General features: G+C 44.8%; 1 protein-coding gene across 1 annotated transcript in view; it reads left to right on the top strand.

The window, feature by feature from the left end:
• Positions 1–11,073, top strand: part of LOC130127808 (H-2 class II histocompatibility antigen, E-D beta chain-like) — a 210,535-nt gene that overhangs the window by 158,131 nt on the left and 41,331 nt on the right. The gene's annotated exons all lie outside the window — the stretch shown is intronic.

Here is an 11,073-nt window from a genome sequence, read left to right as displayed (position 1 = left end):
AGATTTGTTTCAAGACCGTTCTAAAATTAGACATAATTTTATTTAAAAGCTGTTAAACAGACTACCTTCTTTTTTTCAATGTGTTTTTATTATCATTATTTTCAAATATAATGTTTTTCTTTATAAAACCAATATTTGCTTTTCAAAAAGTATTTTTCCAAAAATGAGTCTTGTAAAAAGGAGGGGGGGTCGTCTTACAATCAGGGTCGTCTTATATTCGGAACAATACGGTATTTAGCATAACGCTCACTATATATATATATATATTATACACACACACACACACACACACTCACACAAGCTAAAATATGATAGAGAGGCAGAAGCAGATAGTGGCAGTAAAGTCAGCTATTTTAATAAGTTGAAGAAACAATATATGATTAGGCTATATAAATATATAAACAATATATGAACACATTATATATCTACATTATATATAACAACAATATATGTTATATATCAGAGAAAATGAAAATATATATAAATCCCCGCCCCAAACCATATTTACACATGTACAAAGTTGCTTACATAGGTGACCAGTACATTACACACAATGGACAAACGTAAACACTGACAACAACACAAAATATTTACATGTGAGTGTGTGTATAATAAAGTGGTATAATACTGTAATAATATCGTAATTATATCCAATAGTATGATGTAATAATAAAACATAAATACAGATATACATATATATTCTAAAGAGAGATAAATATATAAACAATGTAGCATAACAATGTAGGGGAAAGAATAAAACTTGCTCATTAAAGTTTGACATGAAACCCCTAAAACCCTTGAAAGAGACCTGTTCTGCAGAGTTTCTTTCTCGTGCTCCCTCTCTGCAGATCAAGAGAGGTGAGTTTTGCAATGTGGTGCCACCGTTTGTTCAATCTTACTTGTGAAAAGTAATCCCCCGAGCCCTGTTTTCCACGGTCCGTCGATTGGAGCAGGAATAAGCTGAACAGTGTTCTGCCATCTTTCTCAGTCGTGTCGTGTATTCTGCTGCTAGGCAACTCGTAGGATGACCGGTCCAAGATGGCGGCCGTATTTCTCGCGCCCCAACAGCCAATGGGGCGTCTACTCTTTATATGTCTATGGATGCACCGCTACTATCCTTCGCGGACTTCCATATCCCAAGATGCTTTGCGCGCCGCTGCTCCGCCCCTTCTCCTCACCAACAACAAATAAAGATAAATAAATAATGGGCGGCGGACGAATGTCTGTTCAAAGCACCGAGCAAGATTTCCCTTATAAATGTAAGTACTGGGTTTCTACTCATTTGGACATCTAACGGCAGATATGTTAAACTTCAGGGGAGCTTAAAAGCTCAAAATGTCTGTTAAGATACGTGAGGTTAGTATTGCTTCCATGTAGCCACCTAGCATGCTAGCCGACGGCTCGATGTGAGGCCTCAGTTTCAGCTTTGAACTAAAGCGTTATAACGCTTCACTTTCCCATGTTCCACTTTACAAGCTGGACTCATATCTAAGATGATCGGGACATTTTATAGACTATTGATACTTCATATTATCTACATCAATGCACCAAGGTGAACTAATGTCAGGTTAAGTTGTGAGTCCTGCCTTATTTCCAGACTGTAAAACCGTTAAGTGTAGTTAAACGTTTTAATTATGATGAATGTAGTCCATAAGAAGCCTTCTGTCTGGTGACATAACACACAACATGCTTTACATGTCAGCTTGTTTAAGGCAGCAAGGAACAAACTGAGCAGTTCATCCCACTCCGTGAAGACAACCAGCAACTGTTTACTGGAGCCAGAATGAGAGACAGGCGTTGATTGGTTGTTGTTCTTTGTGTGGGTATTAATTGTTATGAATAAGTTTATTGTGCAAAACGTTAGATGTTTTATAAATTAAAATATTGTTACTTTGTTATATGTGTTATCTATTCTTTTTACTATTTACAACTAAAGTACAACCATTTATAAAAGGGTTAACAAACATTTCACGGACAACAAAGGACTGAGTTTTTTCTTTTATTATAATTAATAATTAAGCGACAGTCTTAAAATGTACAACTATTCACAAATTAGGGGGAACAAACTTTTCTGAGCAGGAGTCCCTGACGGTGCTGCTGGGCTGGATGGAATGCCACAAGAAAGACCCTGGTGTCTTCTGGCTGCCAGCGGGACTCATCAAGGACGGTCCCCAGAGTTTGTTTGGGGGTGCATGTTGTCTTGTACTTGATAGTACTGATATTAGTCATGAATGGACCGGAGACCAAGGCATAACGTTGACCTTTTACTAGGCATGTCTTCAAGTCCCAACACTCGCACATGCGCCCTCATTACATATCAAAACCTGCTCACTACATCTCCCCCTTTTACACTGATACTTTCAGGATCTTTACAGAACAATTAAATCACATGTTAATAAAGCCTAATGCTGATTTTACCAACAAGGCAGGGGAACAGCTGGCACCTTAAACCTCTCTGTAAACGTGAGCATATGTAGACTGGTTAAATTAGCTTCACATCTCACATCTCATATCTAGACACACATTTCACATCTCATATCTAGACACACATTTCACATCTCATATCTAGACACACATTTCACATCTCATATCTAGACACACATTTCACATCTCATATCTAGACACACATTTCACATCTCATATCTGGACACACATTTCACATATCATATCTAGACACACATTTCACATCCCATATCTAGACACACATTTCACATCTCATATCTAGACACACATTTCACATCTCATATCTAGACACACATTTTACATCTCATATCTAGACACGCATTTCACATCTCATATCTAGACACACATTTCACATCTCATATCTAGACACACATTTCACATGTCATATCTAGACACACATTTCACATCTCATATCTAGACACACATTTCACATCTCATATCTAGACACACATTTCACATCTCATATCTAGACACGCATTTCACATCTCATATCTGGACACACATTTCACATCTCATATCTAGACACACATTTCACATCTCATAACTAGACACACATTTCACATCTCATTTTCCTTTTCTTTTTTTTTAACCTATGAACATATCAAGACAAGTACATAACCTAACTGAGAGGTAGGGTAGACTACCTGATCCTCCCTGTTGTGGTATGGAGGTTATTCTGCTCCGTGTATACTCACAACACTAAACTACAAATTCAGTCTTTTAACAGGCTTGACTGCCCTGCCAACTCTGGTGTGTAGTCCAGAGTCCGGCTGGCTTCCAGACGGTGAAGGCACTACTCTCAAATGAGAACGGTTTCTTCGGAGACTGCCTGTTGAGGTTTGGGTCACGTATGAACGTGGTGTCCGTGCTGATCCAGAGACGACTCCTGTGTGTGGAACATTCCGTATCCAAACTCTCTGACCTGGCTGGAGTGGTGGTGTCTCCCGTGCTCTGTGTCGTCTGTTGTGTCCTTCAGCCTGTTGTCTTTTAAGCTCCTGGTCTTTCAACTCAAAAGCTCTCAAGTCTGGCCATGCTGGTTTGAGGGTGCGTGGACACACCAGAAGGGGTGTTTGGATGTTGCGCCCCATCAGGAGCTGTGCCGGTGATCCTCCATGGGCAAGAGGAGTTGCTCTGTACACCATAAGCGATTTGTGAGGGTCCTCACTCTTCTGCAACAAGGATTTCACAGTCTTTACTGCACGTTCAGCTTCCCCATTGCTGTGTGGGTAACGGGGGCTACTGGTAACATGGTGAAAGTTGTAATCTTTAGCAAAATCTGCGAACTCTGCAGCAGCAAACTGCGGTCCCTCGTCTGTGACGAGTGTATCCGGCATATATAGTGGTTTTTCCCCAGAAACCGTCAATGGTAAGTGCTGAACTAATGAGGAGCGGAATATCAATACAGACGCAGGAAAAAAACTTTTAATACATAGCAGTACAAGCTTGTAATGCTATGTATTATATATATATATATATATATATATATATATATATATATATATATATATATATATTAGTGGTGGGACTTGATTAAAAAAAATAATCGAATTAATTATGGGCTTTGTAATTAATTAACCGTAATTAATCGCATTTTAATCGCATATCGATATTTGACACCAGAAGCAACATTTCTCAATTCAAACAGGTCTTGCTAGATGACTAAATCAATGAATAGACACATACAGAAGTTTAAACAACAAAATCCTGTTTGTTTTGTTCAAAACAAGTTTGTTGTGTAAACACAGTACTTTCTGTAAGCCCTGATCTTCTACCACTGAAAGTGGTCTACAGTCCACAGGGATCCGTTTGGCCAGTGAGTTTGTTAATTTATCAGACGTGGACTTACTCATCTTGGCTTTGAACCCCGTCATCTGGTGGAGAGTCGGTGGGCGACTCTGCTTGGTTGTCCTAGGAGCACTAGCGTTAGCGTTAGCACTAGCGTTAGCGTTAGCGTTAGCTCCGGTGTTGGTACTTGCTGCAACGTGTTTAGCATGTAGCTGGTACCGGAGGCCTGAATAACTGCGGTGGAATGCCAACTCTTTGTTGCAGAGTCTGCACACACCAGCGCTCTTATCTGGGCTTCCATCCGACCGCTTTTTAAATGTTAATTTCCCATCCACAGAGCGAAGCAACGCGGTGTCGTCCTTGTCGTCCATCACATCTGTTGCTAGCATACTAACTTGTTAGCCTGATCTACTCCGACTTCCGCTTGACTGACGTCACTCGGTGCATCGGTATAATCCGTATGCCAGAAACGAGTGCACTGAGTAGCGTTCCGTGTTGACTGGAGGGTAAAAATAAAATGCGATAAAATATCGAATTGACGCGTTAAAGTCCCAGCCCTAATATATATATATATATATATATATATATATATATATATATATATATATATATATATATGTACACACACACACACGTGCAGGGCGAGGTGGTGCGAGGCCTTCTACGTCATAGGTAACGTTTTAAAATGAGTTTGATATGAAGATATGTGTTTCTCTATGGGAACAGATAGAAATGCTCTCTTGCACACAGGAGCCCCTGTGCACGCCGCCCGCAGCCATGGCTGTTTCCATCACAGCGTTGCATAAGTGAGGACGCTTCTCCCCTCTTTCAGATATGACATAATGAGTCAGAACCTGTGTGACACGGAACAAGTCTGGAATCCAGCCTCAGTCTTCAGCTCTGCCGAGACCACAAACTTCCAGCAGCCAGTCCGCTGGTGGACACAAACCTTGTTTTGTCCACCAGCAGGTAACCAGCCATCGTCCAAAAGTCGTATGTTGGCCTGAAATCTTGAAGAATGACTAAAACCAGTTGTGTGGTGATTCATGTGACGTGTCACTGTTATGACGTCACAGTGGTCCAAGTTGTTTCTGTGAAGAGCTTGTTGGTCAGCACAGTTCATCACAAACCGAGAAACCGCCGTGGGATGTTTTCAGACCGCAAACTATAAAACAAAGCAGAATGTCATTATTATCATCATTGTTATTATCATTATCTGTAGTAGCGTCATTATCTTAAACAACAACAACAACAACAACAACAACAACAACAACAACCCCTGGTCTTCCTTTTGAATCATCCAGAACCTCTAAATCATCCAGATGATCTCTGTCACTGTCACGGGGGATTTTTATGCACCTACATGGTGTCGTCTATAGTAGGCAGAGTCGGCCACTCATCAGACACGTTTAACTCCTCTGTGCTTTGTATTGTACCATCGCTCCCTCCAGTGGACACAACATGTCATTACAGATGAGCCTGTTCAGAGTCCCAGTGTTGCTCTATCAGGAATCAGCAACAACTTATTGTCATTTCTATCATGTGCTTGCATACACAGAACGACATTTGGTTTCACCCAGCCCACAGCAGTGCAACACAAAAGATAAAAACACATACGACACCACCAAAAACATACAAAAACGGAGAGAACAAAGAAACACACACACAAACAGTTAACAAGACAATCCATTCAGAGCAACACAGTCCAACAATCCCACTGTCCAGAGAGCGAACGCAGCCAGGACGACTGTGGGAACTGCCGGTCTGCATGGGCTAGCAGTTAGCTTAGCCTGCCCCGCTTCCACGTCCTGTCAGACCGCCCTCGGTGCTTCCTCTTCGGGTGCAGCTCCAGGCAGGGCCGCGGTCCCTGGGCCCACCGGGCAGGGCCGCGGTCCCTGGGCCCACCGGGCAGGGCCGCGGTCCCTGGGCCCACCGGACATAGCAGACCAGGCTCTCCCAGGCGACCCGGCGCCAGCTCTCCCAGCCAGACACCCTCGACACAACTCCCCGCACTCCACACCACGACATCACAGGCTCTCCCAGCCGATCCAGCGGGGGTGGGGTGGGGGGGGGGTCAGAATAAAAACTTCACACGATGACGCAAACTGACGTGGACGAGGAGGCTGCATGGTCGGTCCTGGGCGAGGCTCCCACACCACACGCTGCATGTGTGCAAACATACAGCAGGTTTGGTGTTGCTATAAGAGTCATTGGGTAACTGGGGGTACAAGCCACATAAAGAAGTGAACAACGAACGTGTTTTCTCAATAAAACCATCAGTGGTGAAGCTAAAATATTCCTCAGAGTAGTACATACCCACCAGCGGACAAACAACAGTACACCCCACCTTTATTTCACTAAGAAACTGGAGTACACCAAGTAAAGTTCAAGTGAAGTTCAAGTATATGACCTAGTGGTATACCTGTGTAAGTATACTTAAGTATGGTGTTGTTTGGTATATCTCTGATAAGTAGTTAGAAAGTACACTGAAAGTACGTTACAATACACAGCACAACACGTTTTACATTTACTACACACAAACACACAGTAGAGGAAGGAGCTGTCGTACGCTGGGAATAAAACCTTCCTCCTGACCAGCGACTGACGAAGGCCTCAAACAAGTTATTTCCATTAATACACACTTGATCCCAATGAAACGGTGACTAACACAACACATGTAGAACAGCCACGCATGTGTGTGTCTGTGTGTATGTGGAGAGGACAAGCATGTGTGTGTCTGTGTGTGTGTGGAGAGGACAAGCATGTGTGTGTCTGTGTGTATGTGGAGAGGACAAGCATGTGTGTGTCAGTGTGTATGTGGAGAGGACAAGCATGTGTGTGTCTGTGTGTATGTGGAGAGGACAAGCATGTGTGTGTCAGTGTGTATGTGGAGAGGACAAGCATGTGTGTGTCAGTGTGTATGTGGAGAGGACAAGCATGTGTGTGTCTGTGTGTATGTGGAGAAGACAAGCATGTGTGTGTCAGTGTGTATGTGGAGAGGACAAGCATGTGTGTGTCAGTGTGTATGTGGAGAGGACAAGCATGTGTGTGTCTGTGTGTATGTGGAGAAGACAAGCATGTGTGTGTCAGTGTGTATGTGGAGAGGACAAGCATGTGTGTGTCTGTGTGTATGTGGAGAGGACAAGCATGTGTGTGTCTGTGTGTATGTGGAGAGGACAAGCATGTGTGTGTCCGTGTGTATGTGGAGAGGACAAGCATGTGTGTGTCTGTGTGTATGTGGAGAGGACAAGCATGTGTGTGTCTGTGTGTATGTGGAGAGGACAAGCATGTGTGTGTCAGTGTGTATGTGGAGAGGACAAGCATGTGTGTGTCCGTGTGTATGTGGAGAGGACAAGCATGTGTGTGTCTGTGTGTATGTGGAGAGGACAAGCATGTGTGTGTCAGTGTGTATGTGGAGAGGACAAGCATGTGTGTGTCAGTGTGTATGTGGGGAAGACAAGCATGTGTGTGTCTGTGTGTATGTGGAGAGGACAAGCATGTGTGTGTCTGTGTGTATGTGGGGAAGACAAGCATGTGTGTGTCTGTGTGTATGTGGAGAGGACAAGCATGTGTGTGTCTGTGTGTATGTGGAGAGGACAAGCATGTGTGTGTCTGTGTGTATGTGGAGAGGACAAGCATGTGTGTGTCTGTGTGTATGTGGAGAGGACAAGCATGTGTGTGTCAGTGTGTATGTGGAGAGGACAAGCATGTGTGTGTCAGTGTGTATGTGGAGAGGACAAGCATGTGTGTGTCAGTGTGTATGTGGAGAGGACAAGCATGTGTGTGTCTGTGTGTATGTGGGGAAGACAAGCATGTGTGTGTCAGTGTGTATGTGGAGAGGACAAGCATGTGTGTGTCTGTGTGTATGTGGGGAAGACAAGCATGTGTGTGTCAGTGTGTATGTGGAGAGGACAAGCATGTGTGTGTCTGTGTGTATGTGGAGAGGACAAGCATGTGTGTGTCTGTGTGTATGTGGAGAGGACAAGCATGTGTGTGTCTGTGTGTATGTGGAGAGGACAAGCATGTGTGTGTCCGTGTGTATGTGGAGAGGACAAGCATGTGTGTGTCTGTGTGTATGTGGAGAGGACAAGCATGTGTGTGTCTGTGTGTATGTGGAGAGGACAAGCATGTGTGTGTCTGTGTGTATGTGGAGAGGACAAGCATGTGTGTGTCAGTGTGTATGTGGAGAGGACAAGCATGTGTGTGTCAGTGTGTATGTGGAGAGGACAAGCATGTGTGTGTCTGTGTGTATGTGGAGAGGACAAGCATGTGTGTGTCTGTGTGTATGTGGAGAGGACAAGCATGTGTGTGTCAGTGTGTATGTGGAGAGGACAAGCATGTGTGTGTCAGTGTGTTTGTGGAGAGGACAAGCATGTGTGTGTCTGTGTGTATGTGGACAGGACAAGCATATGTGTGTCTGTGTGTATGTGGAGAGGACAAGCATGTGTGTGTCTGTGTGTATGTGGAGAGGACAAGCATGTGTGTGTCTGTGTGTATGTGGAGAGGACAAGCATGTGTGTGTCCGTGTGTATGTGGAGAGGACAAGCATGTGTGTGTCTGTGTGTATGTGGAGAGGACAAGCATGTGTGTGTCTGTGTGTATGTGGAGAGGACAAGCATGTGTGTGTCTGTGTGTATGTGGAGAGGACAAGCATGTGTGTGTCAGTGTGTATGTGGAGAGGACAAGCATGTGTGTGTCAGTGTGTATGTGGAGAGGACAAGCATGTGTGTGTCTGTGTGTATGTGGAGAGGACAAGCATGTGTGTGTCTGTGTGTATGTGGAGAGGACAAGCATGTGTGTGTCTGTGTGTATGTGGAGAGGACAAGCATGTGTGTGTCAGTGTGTTTGTGGAGAGGACAAGCATGTGTGTGTCTGTGTGTATGTGGACAGGACAAGCATATGTGTGTCAGTGTGTATGTGGACAGGACAAGCATGTGTGTGTCTGAGTGGGCCAGTCAAGTTCTTCCACACCAAACTCACCCAACCGTGTCTTAATGGACCTTGCTCTGTGCACTGGGGCACAGTCATGCTGGGACAGAAAGGGCCCTCCCCAAACTGTTCCCACGAAGTAGGAAGCATAGAATTGTCCAACATGTCTTGGTATGCTGAAGCATTAAGATTTGCCTTCACTGGAACCAAGGGGCCTAGCCCAGCCCCTGAAAAACAACCCCATACCATTACCCCTCCTCCACCAAACTGTACAGTGGGCACAATGCAGTCAGGCAGGTAACGTTCTCCTGGCATCCACCAAACCCAGACTCGTCCATCAGACTGCCAGACAGAGAAGGGGGATTCGTCACTCCACAGAACACGTTTCCACTGCTCAAGAGTCCAGTGGCAGCGTGCTTTACACCACTCCATCCGACGCTTGGCATCGTGCTTGGTGATGTAGGGCTTGCATGCAGCTGCTCAGCCATGGAAACTGTAGAGTGATGGTGTGGTCACTTTAAATTACAGGCGAGTACTTATGACGTATACAAGTGGCGACCTCAACAAGTGGGGACCTCAGTGGTAACGCAGCACGGAGGGGTGGTTGAGGCAGTTGAAGGGTGTACAACTTAACCGGTCTACTGGGGAGTTTATAGGCACGTTACATGGTGTCAGAAGTCGGATAATGGCTCAAGGGCTTCGTCGCATCGACCCCGTAATTTTCGATGACAATATTGCCGATAACTGGCGGAAATTTGACAAGGAATGGAGAATTTATTGCAACGCGGGGCTGTCGGGTGAATCCAAGAAAGTGCAAGCCTACACGCTCCTGAACCTCGCCGGTCCTGAACCTCACTGGTCCCGAACCTCGCCGGTCCCGAACCTCGCCGGTCCCGAGGCTGTTGAAAAAGCGGAATCATTCATTTACGAAGACAGAGAAAGTCACGAAGATCCACAGGTTCCACTGGAAAAGTTTGCTGAATTGTGCTTGCCTGCAGAAAACACCATTATGGGCAGGCCTGCGTTCAGCACCGCTAGTCAAAAGCCCGGTGAGTCAGTTCAAGCTTACATCTCCACCTTGGAAATACTGGCTCAGAAATGTGATTTTGGCGCGCTCCGCGGCGACTTGATAAGGGATCGCATTGTGTGTGGCACAGAAAGTGACTTTGTCCGCAAGCAGCTGCTCCATGAAAAGAATCTCACCCTGGAATTAGCGATAAGTACCTGTATGCTCCATGAACAGTCAGAAAAGAGCTCCAATGAGTTAAAGAAAGAAGCGGATGTGTGCACTATTCAGAAAAATCGCTGAGGCAACTGCAATGGACAACACGCTCCTGACCGTAGTAAATGTCATGCATTCAATAAACAATGCAAGAGTTGTGGCAAACTCAGTCATTTTGATAACTGCTGCAGATCCACACCAGCATGGCCCATAGTTGGCGCTAAAGCTCCCAGTCAATACAGAAACAGACAGCCAGATAGAGTGAACGAATTCACCACACAACCAGACAGTGCTTTGGATGATACTTCTTATTGTGATCCAGTTGATTCACCCGATCAGAAAGGAGAAATCTTCACAACGCTGAAACTGAAAAGTGGAAAGGGGCAACTGAAGGTAAAAGTGGACACTGGTGCCAAATGCAATGTGATGTCCAAACGCATGTTGCATGCAGTTGACTGCACAATCCCCGTGAATGCTGATGAAAGATTCAATCTTGTGGCCTATGGGGTGAGACAATTAACACAGAGGGCACAGCAATACTACACTGTCTGCAGGGGCAGTTCAAATTTCATGTGGTCAATAGGGATGTGAGACCATTGCTAGGACTACAAGACAGTGTTGCCATGGGACTCATACACCTTGGACCTGACATCCACACCCTACAACAAGAAGCA

This window comes from Lampris incognitus, chromosome 17 (assembly GCF_029633865.1).
Source record: "Lampris incognitus isolate fLamInc1 chromosome 17, fLamInc1.hap2, whole genome shotgun sequence".
NCBI lineage: Eukaryota > Metazoa > Chordata > Actinopteri > Lampriformes > Lampridae > Lampris > Lampris incognitus.
This window is presented reverse-complemented; position numbering and strand designations above follow the sequence as displayed.